This window comes from Mirounga leonina, unplaced genomic scaffold (assembly GCF_011800145.1).
Source record: "Mirounga leonina isolate KUSES-001 unplaced genomic scaffold, KU_Mleo_1.0 Mir_129, whole genome shotgun sequence".
In the NCBI taxonomy this organism is placed as follows: domain Eukaryota; kingdom Metazoa; phylum Chordata; class Mammalia; order Carnivora; family Phocidae; genus Mirounga; species Mirounga leonina.
The window spans coordinates 73,944,448-73,961,531 of NW_023270323.1; positions in this window are offsets into that span (position 1 = coordinate 73,944,448).

The following is a 17,084-nucleotide window of genomic DNA, read 5'->3' on the forward strand; positions in this document are numbered from 1 at the left end:
GCGACTATCTTAAAACCTAGGGCTATGTTATATATTATATATATATCTGCATCTCTGTTTTCTGTACAGCACATTGTACATAACAGGTACTCAGCAATTAGAGGAACAAATGAAGGGGGAGAGTACTGGGATTTCTGAGACAGAAGGAAGAATAAAGGGAGAAAATGTTTTGTTTTATACTTAGGTGAGTAAAGTACTAGTAAGTAATAAAAGTTAACATTTGCCTCTAACCTACATTGTACTAGCCACATACTTTTCTTTAGATTATTTCATCAGACATGACAATTTTATGCTCCCACTTCACAACAGAGGGATCCAAGCTACAGAAAAGTTAAACAATTTTATTCAAGACTCTTTACCCAACAGATGGTGGAACTAAGGTAAGGATCCAAAGACACTTGATCCTAAAACCAACATCCTTTTCCATGATGCTCTCCTGAAAAGTGGCTAAAGCTGAGATTGCCGAAAATTATCTTAATACCTGCCGTAGATGCTGTTCTCATGGCCTTTTCTGTTGCCCTTTGCCTCTTCATGAACTCCCCTTGAATATCCACCACTTACCATTGGCCACATTCTCTTCCCTCAGTTAGGGCTCTGTATATTTGCCATTTCCTTTTTATAGACATTATAACATAAGATCTGGCATCAGAAACCCTATTTGGACTTACATTTCTGTCATACATTATCTTCTGTGAGTTATTTATTCTTTTGAAGCCTAGTTATTCTCCAAATGTAGGTTGTTGTGAAGACCCAAATAGAGAACTTATGAGGTATTTCATAAATGGTAATTTTTTTTAAATTTTATTCTTATGTTAATCCCCATACATTACATCATTAGTTCTAGATGAAGTGTTCCATGATTCATTGTTTGTGCATAACACCCAGTGCTCCATGCAGAACGTGCCCTCCTCAATACCCATCACCAGGCTAACCCATCCTCCCACCCCCCTCCCCTCTAGAACCCTCAGTTTGTTTTTCAGAGTCCATCGTCTCTCATGGTTCGTCTACCCCTCCGATTTCCCCTGCTTCAATAAATGGTAATTTTTATTCCCATGCTGCACTAGCACCCATGACTATCCAGAGCCTCAGGCTTGTATATTCTATGCCCTTTGTGTCTTAAAACTTTGGTCACTGCGATTCTAATTGATGGATTGTTTAAATTACTGGGAATATTATGATGGGTCCATAAGAATCAGGGATAGAACTCTGGGCTGCCATGATGGCTCAGGTAGAAGTGACATTGATTGGAGGACAGGCAAAGGATGTTTTAGAACACCAGGCGTCACAATACTAAGTCCCACAGTTATTCTCCCCTCCTTCCTGGGAAAAGGCAGCACTATGGAAACTCAGTCTTTGACCCACAGGGAGACAGATTTTTTTTTTTTTTTCTAATGGATGAGAAAAGACTGGAACTTATCTGTTCTGAGTCAAGCAAGTCCAAAAGAGAAGGCAGGACTGACCTGGCTGTGTTTTGCTCTTACCCACTTTGGGTGACTTTTCGGTGTGTGGAGTTTGGGATGGGATCTGAAGGCATTTTCTGTTGAAAATAATCACAAAAGTGGTGAATAAGTAGCTCCCCTGAATATATGGGACATGGGATCTCTCTTTAAACAAGGAAACAATGTCAATAGATACATGGATGAAACTTTCTTTGTTCCTCTAGAGGCTAGAACTTGGACCAGTGGGTGGTTTACAGGATATGAGAATCAGATCATCTTAAGGAAGAACTCCAATAATTAGGGTTAGCTATCCGGTGAATGAACTGATGAAATTCTGAGGAGGGGCAAAGACACCACAGTTCTAGGAGTCCATCATTTATCAGAAGGGCATGTCTGGATGCCACTTAGATTATCTGGAAGGATCCAGGTTTTAGATGAGCCATATAGCCATTGACAAGGCACCGTGTGATCCAAAGAATCTTACTTACCTAATCTGACCTGTTACCTCATTAACAAAATAACAGCTTCCAACTAAATAAGTTTAAATTTCCTTCCAGATCTAAATTCTAGAAACACAGCCAATCAAATTGTCCTGTCTATTCTTTTCCATATCTCTTTTTTTGTATAAATTCAAAAAATCTTTCAAAGTACATTGTACTTTCTATTGTTTTATAGAACCATGTGCACACACACAAAAAATGTGTTCCTGAGGAAAGTAAAGGGCCAAACCATAATCCCCAAAATAAAATACAATTGGCTTAAAATAGTGGGGTCAATAAGATCATCCTGATGCTAAATCACACTAAAAATAAAATAATAATTCTTCATGATAAACTATAACATCGAAGCCAGAGTTATGCTTAAGGCTAACCTATATTCTGATAGCAAAAATGAAAAATTGAAAAGCAATGGTACACCCTGAAATAAACTGGATAATATGGATACTTGAAATGATGACTATTCCTAGCATTTTCTTTTGTTTATTATGTCGTGAGACTCCACAGTTGATTTCACAGATGATTATACATCACTTTAAATATTGAAGAACCATTTGAAACACTTGAAAAGAAAAAATAAATAAATAACAGTGTTGTTTCTTAAGAAATGAGGTAAGGCTGATTATGCTCCATTCAGTACAACAGATTTTATTCAATAAATTTCCAACACAGTTGGAAAAAAAGAGATGCTTTTAGGGTACCCACATTAATAGCAGAAGATGTGCCTTTTTATTTTATAGGAAACATCCATTCTTCCTTGTAATGTTTCCAGTTGGTTTCCACAAAGTTAAAAGCAGTTTTGCTCACTGCAAAAAAAACGATTGTTAGAGACTAGAGAGCACTGGCCATCCACTTTTGCACTCCTGGAGAAAACAGTGCAGCACATGCCTCTCCTTGGTAGGCTGTGAGACAAGCACTAATGCTGAGTATTTAACTGAGTTGTTAGTCCCCACTGAGGAGTCAGGAAGTTCTGGTGAATCAATTTCTTCTGGACTAACTTTCATGTGTGACCACTTGCTTTGAATGAGCACCCACTGAACGACTAGGAATTTATCCTGGTAATTAGGAGCAAAGGTGAGATGCTACTACAATCCCAGGGTTCTCTAGAGGGTCCTGTGTTTCCTGGAAGGAGCTAATCTCAGGACCAATGCTAAAGTGTGTGTGGGATATTGTGTAACTTTGTGATTCACAGTTTGTTTTTTCTTCTTTTTAAATACAGTGCTGTCTATGAATAACTTACGAAACTCAACACCCAAAGAACAAATGATCCAATCAAGAAATGGGCAGAAGACATGAACAGACATTTCTACAAAGAAGACATCCAAATGGCCAACAGACACATGAAAAAGTGCTCAACATCACTCGGCATCAGGGAAATCCAAATCAAAACCTCAATGAGATACCACCTCACACCAGTCAGAATGGCTAAAATTAACAAGTCAGGAAACAACAGATGTTGGCGAGGATGGGGAGAAAGGAGAACCCTCCTACACTGTTAGTGGGAATGCAAGCTGGTGCAGCCACTCTGGAAAACAGTATGGAGGTTCCTCAAAAAGTTGAAAATAGAGCTGCCCTACGACCCAGCAATTGCACTATTGGGTATTTACCCCAAAGATACAAATGTAGGGACCCTAAGGGGTACATGCACCCCGATGTTTATAGCAGCAATATCCACAATAGCCAAACTGTGGAAAGAGCCAAGATGTCCATGGACAGATGAATGGATAAAGAAGAAGTGGTATATATATACAATGGAATATTGTGCAGCCATCAAAAGGAATGAAATCTTGCCATTTGCAACGACGTGGATGGAACTGGAGGGTGTTATGCTGAGCGAAATAAGTCAATCAGAGAAAGACATGTATCAAATGACCTCACTGATATGAGGAATGCTTAATCTCAGGAAACAAACTGAGTGTTGCTGGAGTGGGGGGTGGGGTGGAAGGGATGGGGTGACTGGGTGATAGACACTGGGGAGGGTATGTGCTCTGGTAAGCACTGTGAATTGTGCAAGACTGTTGAATCTCAGATCTGTACCTCTGAAACAAATAATGCAATATATGTTAAGAAAAAAAAAAAAAAAGAAGAAGAAGATAGCAGAAGGGGAAGAATGAAGCAGGGGGAAATCAGAGGGGGAGACGAACCAGGAGAGACGATGGGCTCTGAAAAACAAACTGAGGGTTCCAGAGGGGAGGAGGCTGGGGAAATGGGTTAGCCTGGTGATAGGTATTAAAGAGGGCACGTACTGAACAGAGCACTGGGTGTTAAATGCAAACAATGAGTCATGGAACACTACATCAAAAACTAATGATGCAATGTATGGTGATTAACATAACATAATAAAATTTTTAAAAAAGAAGTAAAATAAATAAATAAATAAATAAGTAAATAAATAAATACAGTGCTGTCGATTATGGTCACCATGTTCTTCATTAAATCCTCAGAACTTATTCACCTTAGACTTGACAGTTTGTATCCTTTTATCCACCTCTCCCAGTTTCCCCCATTCCCCAGCCCCTGGTAACCATTTTTTTTTACCTTTTGTTTCTGTATATTTGTCTTGTTTCATTTTGTTTGGGTTTGGTTTTGATTCTACATGTGAGACCATGCAGTATTTGTCTTTCTCTGTCTGATTTACTTTACTTCGTGTAATGCCTTCAAGGTTCATCCATGTTGTCACAAATAATAGGATGTTCCCTTCTTTCTCAAAGTTGAATAATATTCCATAATATAAATATACACATCATATATATATATACACACACACATTATATACATATATATACATTATATACATTATATATACATATTATATACATTTATATAATTTCTATAACGTGTGTGTGTGTATATGTATACACACACACATATATATATATGTATATATATGTATATATAATGTATATATAATGATGGACACTTAGGTTGTTTCCATAACTTGGCTACTGTGAATAATGCTTCAATAAACATAGGGGTGCAGATGGCTCTTTGATATCCTGTTTCCATTTCCTTTGGATATATATCCAGAAGTGTGGTCGATAGATCATATGATAGTTCAATGTTTAGGGGAAACTCCAGTCCACAGTGGCTGCACCAATTTACGTTCCCACTGACAGTGTACAGGGTTCCTTTTCTCCACATTCACACCAACTGTTGTTACTTCTTGTCTCTTTGATGATGGCCATTCTAACAGGTATGAAGTGATATCTCATTGTGATTTTAATTTGTATTTTCCTGATGATTAGTGATGTTGACCACCTTTTCATGTACCTGTTGGCCATTTATATATCTTCTTTGGAAACATGACCATTTAGGTCCTCTGCCCATTTTTTTAACCAGATTTTTTTTTTTTTTTTTGCTATTGAGTTATATAAGTTCTTTATATAATTTGGGTATTAATCCCTTATCAGATATGTGGTTTGCAAATATTTTCTCCCATTCAGTAGGTAGCCTTTTCATTTTGTTGATGATTTCCTTCTCTGTGCAGAAGCTTGTTAGTTTGATGTAATCCCACTTGTTTATTTTTGTTGTTGCTTTTGCTTTTGTGTCAAATCACTTAGTCTTTTGTTACCAGCAACAGCAGAGTGAAAGGGAGGAGGCACTTAGCTTGCTCAGAATACTACAAACCATTGAGCTAGCTGGGTTGACTTGGGCAACTCAAATAATCCTTTGAGTGTGTTTCTTTATTTGTAAAACAAGGACACCACTACTTAGGAGTTATAGCTCTGATTAAATGGAGGAAGAATAAATGGAACATCCTGGGAAAATCTTCAGAGTAGTTTCTCAAGAAATATGTATTGAAAATAATTAGACATAGGACATATGTCAATAGTTTCAAAATGTATGTCTAGAGGGAGAAATGCAAGAAAAGGTGAGAGGGAAGGGTGGAGGGAAAGGAAGCGTAAGGCAGGTGAGAGAAAAGGAAAGAAGGGAAGGGAAGGAGGGGAAGAAATCCCAGCCACGTTCTCTTGGATGCTGCTGTCTCTTGCCACACCACATAAGAAGCTGGCCTTTCAATTTAACCAAAAAACCATGTCTCATCCCACTTGTCTGCACCTATCAGCCATCACAAAAGCCTTGCATGCAGAGTGTGTCTCTCATTCTTTGCTCCCACAGCAGGCAGGACAGTACCTGACCCAGAACAGAGCCTAATATGAGTCTCTGCACACACTGCCTTAGTTAAGAGACATGCTGGAGGAGTGTGATCTCCACAAGGTAGCGTCAGGAAAGATGAGCTTGCATTCTTCTGTTCCATTTAGTAGCTTGGATCCCTGGGGAGGCTCTTAATCTCTGGGGACATTGCCCAAGTCAATGGTTAGTGGGAGGACCACACAAAATAATGGATTGTTGAGTAGGGATATGTAAGGTACTATCCAAGTTTGTTATGGTTTGAACTGTCTCCCTAAAAAGATATGCAGAAGCCCTAACCCCCAGACCTCATTGCAGATGTTATTCATTAAGATAAGATCATACTGGAATTGGTGGTGGGGGGCTTAAACAAATAGAAGTGATATCCATATGAGAAGAGAGAAATTTAGACACAGACACCAAAATGCAGACTCCGGGGAGACCAGGTGAAGATGGAAGCAGTGAGCAGGGTGATGGAGCTGTAAGCCACAGGACCCATGAACTGCTAAGAACCTGCAGAAACTAGGAAGAGAAAAAGAGGGATTCTACTCAGAGTCTCAGAGCACAGCTCTGGCAACACCCTGAAATTACAGTTTTGCACAATTGTGAGACAATAAATTTCTGATGTTTTCAGCCACCCTGTTTGTGGCACTTCCTAGGTAGCCATAGGAAACAAACATGCTATTTTATTATTGCTTTATGTTTCCTCCTCCTCCTCCAATTATATTCAGATATGTATTGAGCACTTCCAAACCAAGCATTATGCAAGTAAGTAGGAATAAAAAGGTAATAATAACTAACACTGATATGGTCCCACTATGTGCCAGATACTGTTCTAAGTGATTTATTTAAAATATAGCACCATGAGATTGATACTGTTCTTATCCCCAATTTATAAATGAGGAAATTAAGTCACAGAGAGGCTAAGTATCTAGTGTAAAGTCACTAGATAATCAGGATTTTAACCTAGGATTCTAGAGACAGTGCACTTAACCTATCACTGTGTACATAGGCTCTCAAGATAAACTATACACGGTCCCTAACATCAAGAAACTCACTATAAGTGAAGACTGCCCAGGGCTCCTGGGTGGCTCAGTTGTTAAGCGTCTGCCTTCGGCTCAGGTCATGATCCCAGGGTCCTGGGATCGAGTCCCACATTGGGCTCCCTGCTTGGCAGGAAGCCGCTTCTCCCTCTCCCACTCCTCCTGCTTGTGTTCCTGCTCTTGCTCTCTCTCTCTTTATCAAATAAATAAATAAAATCTTAAAAAAAAAAAAAAGAGAGAGAAGACTGCCCATACTTGTAAATACTTGAAATTTACAATTTTTGAGGGCAAAGGTAGAAGTAAATATAATATATTGATACAACCCAGAGAAAGATATGGAATTATTGGGGTCCTGTTAGGCTTCTTGGATGAGGTGATAAATCAGACCATTTCTAATTACATCAAGGAGAGGAATAGGTGTTCCAGGCTAGAAGCACTGGGCATGTGTGCTTCTCATGGACAATCAGGATTTCAGTGGACAAGATATTCAAGAAAGGAGATGAAACTGCACAGAATTTGGGCTTCATCTGTTGTCATCAGGGACCAATTTAACTGGGGAATAGCAAGGTCAGGACTAAAGGGTGGCAAAGAAGGACCACAAGTTTTGAATTCAGAGACCTGAATTTGAACGATGTCTACACATTTTGCTGCTGTATCTCAGGAATTGACTCCAGGGTGTGACACTGTCATCCAGGCCTGATTCATCAGTTCATTCATTCATTCTTTCATTCATTTATTCAATACACCTGTATTGGGCATTTACTCTTTTCCAAGTCCTCTTCTAAGTGATGCAGACAGAGTAAGGAGGAAGCACTCAAGATCCTCCACTTTCTTGGTGCATATATTTTTGAGTGGTAGCTGATTATCAGGTAAGCAAATGCTACCACATCATAATTTATCTAGTGATAGTTTCAGTGGAGACAATAAGAGCAAGAGATGGAGTGAAACGATGAGTAGGAGATACTACTATTGATAAGTTAGTTTGAGATGGCCTCTCTGCAGAGGTGGCATTCAAGTTGCTACCTAAAGAATGAGACCAGACCATCCCTGTTAAGATTTGATGCAAGATGATCCTATACACAGGAAACAGCAGGTGCATGCCCTAAAATAATAGCAAGCGTGGAATTTTCAAGAAATAAGAAGGCTAGCATGCCATGAAAGAGAGAGGCATGACAGCAAACAAGGATACAGATGGAGGCAATGTTCAAGGTCTGCTCTTGCCAGGAGTTTGTACTTCATGATGAATCTGATGGTGAGTCATTGAGGGATTACAAAGAGGAGATGATGTGATCAGATTTGCTTTTTCAAGAGCTCCCTGGCTTGGGAACCCATTAGGTCAAGATAGAGATTGTCTCCAATCATCACTAAAGATTCCCAGCAGGGGCGCCTGGGTGGCTCAGTCGTTAAGCGTCTGCCTTCGGCTCGGGTCATGATCCCAGAGTCCTGGGGTCGAGCCCCGCATCGGGCTCCCTGCTCAGCGGGAGGCCTGCTTCTCCCTCTCCCACTCCCCCTGCTTGTGTTCCCTCTCTCGCTGTCTCTCTCTCTATCAAATAAATAAATAAAATCTTAAAAAAAAAAAAAAAGATTCCCAGCAATGTCAGGATTATGCATTTGACTCCATGCACTTGGCTCTTAGGAACTTGGGAAGTGTAGAGTAAATCTTTGTAGACTTGACTCATTTTTTTTAAATTATCAAATTCATAAGTACCTTATTCAGAGAAAGAGCTGTTAAAAATGTTCAAGAATGCAAAATTTTATGATTTGAAAAAAATTTATGATTTGAAAAGGAATTTTCTCTATTTGAATTCTTTATTTTATTATTTTATTTTATTTTTATTTTTATTATGTTATGTTAGTCACCATACATTACACCATTAGTTTTTGATGTAGTGTTCCATGATTCATTGTTTGCGTATAACACCAGTGTTCCATTCAATACCTGCCCTCCTTAAGACCCATCACCAGGCTAACCCATTCCCCTACCCCCCTTCCCTCGACTTGACCATTCTTAGAGTAGTAGTAGCACTGAGTTTTGAGCCATTTCTTGTTATATTGAAGGTTCCTAGTTGTATGGAGCTGTGGGGGCAGAGGATGGGTGGCTGTGTGACAGAGAAGGGAGCAGTCACTTCCTGTCATTTACATGCTTCTCCCATTGCCTGAGCGGTATGGATAACCAAGCTGTAACACCTGTTCAGTTGTACATGTTGTCTGTCCTACTTGCTCCTTCTCCTAGAGCTGCAGTCAGTTAGTACCCATCAAGGACGACTACCTCACTATTGTCTCTGCATCTTACTTAAATATAGAAAGATTTAGGATATTCTGGCCCAAAGAGAGCATCCAGTTGGTCTGCTTCTAGTCCATCTGTTGTCCTGAGCCTCCTTTTGGGACCTGGGTTTCTATTTCGTTCCTCAAATCTCTGGTGTACTCATGTGACTCCTATCTCATTCACTGTCGTTTTGGCCCTGTGTCTAAATTGTCATCACAGATGGTGACTTCTGATATAAGGAATGGATGTCACTGTGGTGCCAAATAAAGGGGTAGCAGACGTGATACTTTTTTTTAATTCTAGCAGGGATAACAAAACTAGTATAAAGAATAATGTCAAAATGCATAACCATTTACCCATTCATCCATTCAAAAAATATTATCTGAATATTACTATGTACCCAGAACTCTGCTAAATACCACACAAGGTACTGGGAGAAAAATGAAAAATGCAGAAGTGATCCTTGGTCTCATGGGGCTTTGGGTCTAGTGGCAGGTGGTGGCAGTGAATGAGAAACCAGGTAGGGTATGGTAGGGAAGAATCAAATCGGAGGAATCGGGCAGAGAAATGAGAATGACTCCAAAGTGAAAGACCCAAATTAATGACATCAGGGGACAGTGACTTGGTTTGAAGAACAGATGGTGGGGGTACCTGTAGAAATGCCCTGATGTACCAATGGGCAGAAACAGGTCCATTTTATAGTGCCTCTGCTGGGGAACCCATCTGAAGGGGCCCTTAAGGCCCTGGAGTAGCCCGATACACTCATCTTTGAGACTGATCTTGTTCTCCCAATTCTCCCACTACTAGAGTCCCTGCTGGGCTCCTCCCACTTCATGACCTGGGATCACGCCCCTAACTTCCATACAATGCCTTCCTTTAAATGACTACAGAGTTTTCAGAGTCCTGGACGTTTGAAGCAAGATTCTTCTTGGCTTCTAGTCTCAGTTGTCTTAGTTGAACAACCCCCCTACCCCATTTCTTCATGTTAGATCATGTTGATTGCCAGCAACCATGTTGGCTGTCTCCTGTGGATTATTGCTACATGCCACAGTCCATGAATTCTGCCTTCTGATTGGCACCGATCATGTCTTTTCTGCCTGGTCTCTCCCCAGTGCTTGCCTCCTCCTCAAGGTTGTGTTCAGAGTCTCTGATCATAGTCCTCCCTTTCTGATCCAGCCCACAAGTGTTGCCCCAAATGTGAATGAAGCTTCACTTTCCAACATCATTTTGGTCATTACAGCTACAGAATTGTTCCTCCCCACTTGACTTAGAAGAAAAAAATGTCTCTCTAATTTTTTTTTCTTTAAACATCTTATGGGTTGTCTTACATTTTTTGCAGGAACCCTCTGGGTAGAAGCCTTTAAAACAGGGAAATATAAAAGTTCCATCTTCCTGTGGGTTCACCTTCAGTCTCTTCCCAGCAGGCATGGTCCCACAATGCCAGACTCACCTCGCCCCTAAACAGGCATGCTTTGTCTCACCCTTTTACTTTTGGGACCAGTGCACCCTTCTTTGCCCTGAGTCCCCAGGCTACATTTTACTCATTCATTCAACAAAGGCTCATTAAGCCTTGTCATCATGAAAAAACAAACAAAAACACTTGTCATCTATCTCCCACTCCCCAAAATGATTGACAATTGTGGGGAGATTCTCAGATGGAAGATTAATTCATGTCAATTTGACTTCCAGTTGAGAATAATAATGATTAATGATTATGATTCCCTCTTTGCCTTACCAAAGAAATTGCAGGTAGCTGGATTAGATAGCTGGGGGGCAGAAGGGTGACATGAGCAGAAAACTTGTCTATTTGCTCCAGTAAAGCTTCCTGATCCCAGTACAGAGCTCGTAAGAGCTGATGATTTAGCAGCAGCAAACTTCCTCTCTGCTGACTAAAACTGAAATCTGAAAGATGAATATTGGCCCTTGGGCCATGTATCTTTGAAAGATACTTCCTTTAAAGAGTAAAGAAATTATTCAAAAATGTAAACCAAACTTTGCTTTCCCAAGTGTTTACATAAATCAATATATGTCAAATGGCATGCTATTATATGAAAAAGGAATGTGTCTTGTTCTTGGAATACATAGTGCCAGATGATATGTACAAGCACGCCTTTGCATATCACTTTTTTGCTTATTCATCCAAGAGATGAAAATATTTATATTCAACAAGGAAAAAGAATATGATGGTTTCAAAGCAGGAAATCGCTACATATGAAAACACAAATGGATACACGAGGAAATTATTTGCATTATTTAGATTAGGAATAAAAACTCATACCTGCATTTGAAGAGTCCAGATACCTGAAGTAGAAGTGTCCGACTCCTGATATAGAATCGATCACTGACTATTCATTTTATGTAATAAAAACCTCTCAAATCTGTCCCCTATTTGCAACCAGCTGTCAATTCCTGAGTTCAGGAATGTAACAAGTGTTTCTTAGACCAGAGGGGATAAACTTAGTGATTTAACAGATGCAAAAAAATTCCCCAAATTGTACAGATTGTGACATTGTGTGGGTCACTAGTAACATAGGATGGGCATCATTTTATTTTGACAAATAAAGATATTTTAAGGGCACATCACCCACTGTTGCCAACATTTGTACAACAAATGTTAAAAAAAATTGGAAAAAAATACGTTTAAAATGACCATTTAAAAATGTCTTTTTTTCAGTTGAATGCACTGATTTGCATTGCATAAAAAGAATTCTGCATTATCTTTCTTCTTCTTACCTCGCCAGAGTTCTGTGCAAACTTCCTCAGGGAGCAGCAGGGTGAAACAAAGCCTCAGATTCTCACACAGCCTCTAGTGAGTCTTTTTTTCTTTTCTTTTTATTTATTTATTTATTTTTTTCTAACGAGTCTTTCTAACCCCATTTCTCTCTCTGGGTCCTTCTTGCTACTTCCGCCAGAACAATCTTCCTTAATAGGGAAAACGCTAAGTTGTTTAAGACACCCTGTGGCTCACCATCATCTTCAGAATGAAGCTTATATTTTTTTCCTTTTGTTTCTTTCTTAAGATAGACAAACCGTGTAGGTTCTGGAATTCAGTCTTCCTGTGGGTTCACCTTCAGTCTCTTCCCAGCAGGCACTGTGCATGGTCCCACAATGTCAGACTCACCTCGCCCCTAAACAGGCATGCTTTGTCTCACCCTTTTACTTTTGGGACCAGTGCACCCTTCTTTGCCCCGAGTCCCCAGGCTATATTTTACTCATTCATTCAACAAAGGCTCATTAAGCCTCTGCTGAATGCCAGGCTGATAGAACAGAAAACACAACAGGTAAAACCCCACCCATACGGAACTTATATTCATTCATCTTCTTTTCCCTAAGCTGCCACTACATATTATGTACAATGCCATCATAGTTTGAGCTTGTGTGATTTGTCTTCCAAACCAAAACCCTTTGAGAGTAAACAGGATGCTATTCATACTTATTACAGGACAACAGGTATTCCTGTCAAACTATCCATGGCAAACCGGAAGGTTTGACAACCCAACTACAGAATGTGTCACTGTTCGTTAGCATCTGGGATTTCCCTAAGAATTCTGTATGCCTAACACCCAGCACACACCACGCGGATGTGGTTTGCAAGTAAAAATATCTTAACTTGTTTAAAATGTTGATTCATTTAATAATGAATAAATAAATGAACAAATAACCACAACTCTCTAACTTTGCATGTGTGGATGTTAGTGTGTTCGTACAATAAATCATCCAGTATTAGTCGGAACAATTTTACAGGTTACATGTGACAAAAGCACAACTCAAATGAAATTCGGAGAGAAAAAGGAATATACCTGGAAATCCAAGAGGGTTAGTTTTGGGTATGGCTAGATATAGGAGTTCACATAACGTGATCTGGCGCTCTCTCTCTCTCTCTCTCTTTCTCTCTCTCTCTCCATTTTCAGCCTCGCTTCTCTCCGTCTGGCCTCATTCTGACCAAACCCATATAGAGTCCAGATGGCCCCCAGAAGCTATAGGCTTCTTGGATTGTTACAGTTTATGATACCAGAGAGAGAGAGAATTTTTATAAAGAGTTCCAGCTGAAGTTCCAAGGAGGGCTTTGATTAGCCTGACTTGGATAACTTGTTTGTTCTTGAAATTGTACTTTAAAAAAGCATTACCTACTATTTACACAGCACTTATTTTATGTTAAGAATTGCCTTAAACCCTTGGCATGGCATATCACCTTTGCTTCTCATAGTAATCCCACATGCCAAACATTGTTGCTTGAATTTCAAAGAATTAGTGGGATTCTCTCAGGGTGGGAATAGAATGATTTTCAAAGGACAGATTTTAAAAAGGAAAAAAAAAAGTAGTTTCCCTTTGCCCCAAGACATTGCTCAAATGCTATTTTAATCCAAATATTCTAGAAGGTGTTGATTAAATGAGAAATGTGTAAATCTCTTTACAATTAATTAATGCAGGTGCACACAGCCAAGTTTGCATTCTTCCCCATAAAGAGAAGGTCCAGGGCTTGGAACTTGGTGTCAGAGAGCAGATGTTTGAGCCCAGCTAAGCCATTTGCCCTCTGTGGGATCTTGATCTAAATAGTTAATCTCCTAAGTCTCAGTTCCCTTATCCATATAATGGAGATACTTAAAGGCTATGTGAACACTAAATTAGGTGATACAGAAAGTACTCATCACAGTGCGGAGTCTAAGTGCTTGCTCAAAAACAAGCACTTGTTAGCTGTTGTTAGAGCCAGTTTGGGGAAATGTGTGACCTGTGGGATCAGACAGAGCCTGGTTCTAGGAGGAGCACCTTGCTTGGTTTAATGCTCCACTACCACCTTTCTGAAATTCTTGGTAAATTTGTCTTTGGACTTGTGTTCTGTGAGTGAATACTGAGGGCACAGTGCGGTGTGCCCATGAGCAGAGGAGATGAGTGCAGTACGTGTCCGCCATCCCTTGCCCTCCATTCCATGAGCACAGAATTCCAGTGGATTCATATTGCGTGGGAGTTCAATGAGACTCAAAGCCAATATGAAGTAAATGTGCTGTGTCTTTGACTGAATAGGGTGCTGACAGCTCGGAATTATGCTTTGTGCTTGAACCAGAACTTCCTTCAAACAGAAATAAGGCAATGTCATTTAAAGAAACACAAAAGTCCAAAAACCATAGCACAACCTCTCCTACTGTGTTTCTTCCCTCTATTAGCCAACTACTCAGGCTGAGAATGTGGACGTAGAAGGGAAAGGAAGATGGGATGATGCAGAGTTTCTTCACCTTCTAGCCTTTCCCTACTCATTGGTGAGGCAGAGGAGAGTATTGGTTGGATGAACACACAGAAAGAAGTGAAAGAGGAGAGCTGAGCTAGCTCGATGCCTTATCCCCACTGCTGTGGTGAGAATGGGATACACACATACACAGGATACAGTGGAGTTATTAAGCACACATTGTGCAATTGCAGCGTTTCTGAATATGAGTAAAGACTCTCATACATACATTTAAGACTGGCATTGCACGGTATGAAAATGAATGGGATAATCCATGCTAGTAATTTAAAGTTTTAATTTTTATTGACTCCGAATGTCATTAAACGCAAATAAAAACACCAAGACAACTGGAGAGAGGGGCCACAGAAAAAAGGAAAAAAAAAAAAAAAACCTTTAATTTAAACTTCTTTAATGGTATTTCCTCTTCTGTGTTTTGAACCAGGGATTCATATTTTCATTTTGCCCTGGGTTCACGAATTATGTAGCCAGCCCTGGCTGTGTTACATTATTTCATCCTGAGAATGAATCTAGGCCTGCCCAAACCTCACTGCCTCCAGGATGGCTGCCCAGATTACTTGGCCCAAATCTCTCTCTCTCTGTTAACCTGGTACCAATTTTCTCATTTTTCTTTCTTAGCACAAGCCCTGGTGGGACTTGTGTATAGTCCTGTCTTGTCAGTTCAACTGTGAGCCCTTCCACCCGACCCCCACCCCCACCCCCACCCTCACCTCCCCGGGGCTGAAGATCTTGTTTTGAAGATCTTGTTTTGTTTGCCTGCAGCCCCAGTGCTGTCAGCCCATGCAGGTTATCAGTTAAAACTCCCTGAATTGAATCATTGGCCTCTTTGGGAACTGCTCAATCTGCTGTGAATTTCTCTGCAGGGGCTTACCCTCAATGTTGCACTTTGATTGAATTCCATCTAATGCCCCAGAAGCATCAGGACATCACTTTTTTCAATAGAGTATTCTTCCACATTTTGATGTGGGCTTTTTGATTTCAGGCATTCAGGATGATATGCAGATTTCATTGGCTGTCCTGAGAAGGGACCTCCTTTCCTGGGGCAGCCAATGCATTGCTCTCCCACCCCAAATCCCTGGCAGTTCTCTGGCTTCTTGCTTTCTCTGAGCCAAGCTTTTGGTCTGGTGAGTAGCCCAGCAGGCAACAGAGGGCTCTTTCTTTCTCTCTTAGCAGAAAGAGAGGAGCTGGCTGCTAAGAATAGAATGTGTGCTCTTAGGGCTGGGTCTCTAACCTGTTCCCTGCTGGAGGGGTCCTTGGAGTCAGAAGTGACTAGCAAAAACATGGAACAGATGAGGCCGCCTGTCGTCCTTGGAGTAAACTCTGGAGTCCTCACCATGACCTTGAGTCTACTATGATTCAGTCCCTGACCTCTCTCGCCACAACCCCATACCAAGCCCATGCCCTGGTGGGTGAGAACATCTAATAAAGCCCCCTTTCCACTCTTCTGTACCAGCCCTGCCTTGCTCACGTGGTCCCCTCATTCTGAATGACCTAATTTCCTTTAACCACGCTCCATCCCGCCCCCAACTCAGCTTATTCACCCTTTTGGTTAATTTCTCCTTTAAAGCCCTTTTTTTTTTTTTTTTAAGATTTTATTTATTTATTTGACAGAGAGAGACACAGCGAGAGAGGGAACACAAGCAGGGGGAGTGGGAGAGGGAGAAGCAGGCTTCCTGCTGAGCAGGGAGCCCGATGTGGGGCTTGATCCCAGGACCCTGGATCATGACCTGAGCCGAAGGCAGATGCCTAACGACTGAGCCACCCAGGCGCCCCTAAAGCTCATCTTAAACATAAAATACGGTTATTCATTTGGGAATATAAAAGAATCCTTTTCTCAAGCCTGTCCTAGAGGGAAAAAAAATGTATTAAGAAACCCAGTATGTCTATATATGTTGTGAAAGAATGACAATCATACAGAACCAGAAGGAAACACAGGTGTGTGATCTTGTGATAAGGAAAGTCTTTCTTTGAAAGACTTTTGATATTGAAGGCAGAAATCATAAACTAAAAATGTCACACATTTGAACATAGAGAACATTTAAATTTGCATGTTAAAGCACAGCATACAAAGTTTATTTATTTTATTTATTTATTTTTTTAAAGATTTTATTTATTTGAGAGAGAGAGCACATGAGAGGGGGGAGGGTCAGAGGGAGAAGCAGACTCCCCGCTGAGCAGGGAGCCCGATGTGGGACTCGATCCAGGGACTCCAGGATCATGACCTGAGCCGAAGGCAGTCGCTTAACCAACTGAGCCACCCAGGCGCCCCCAAAGTTTAAAAACAGAGGGAAATTTAAATGATTTTCCTTCATACTTGGAAGGATGAATATTCTCAATTTATACATTCTCTAACAACTCATTAGGAGAAATACCCCATAGAACCAGCATAAAAGAGTGATTTACAAAAGAAATACAATAAATGTTTTAAAAAATCATATTAAAAGTTTTTCTTAGAAGGCATGAAAGAAATGC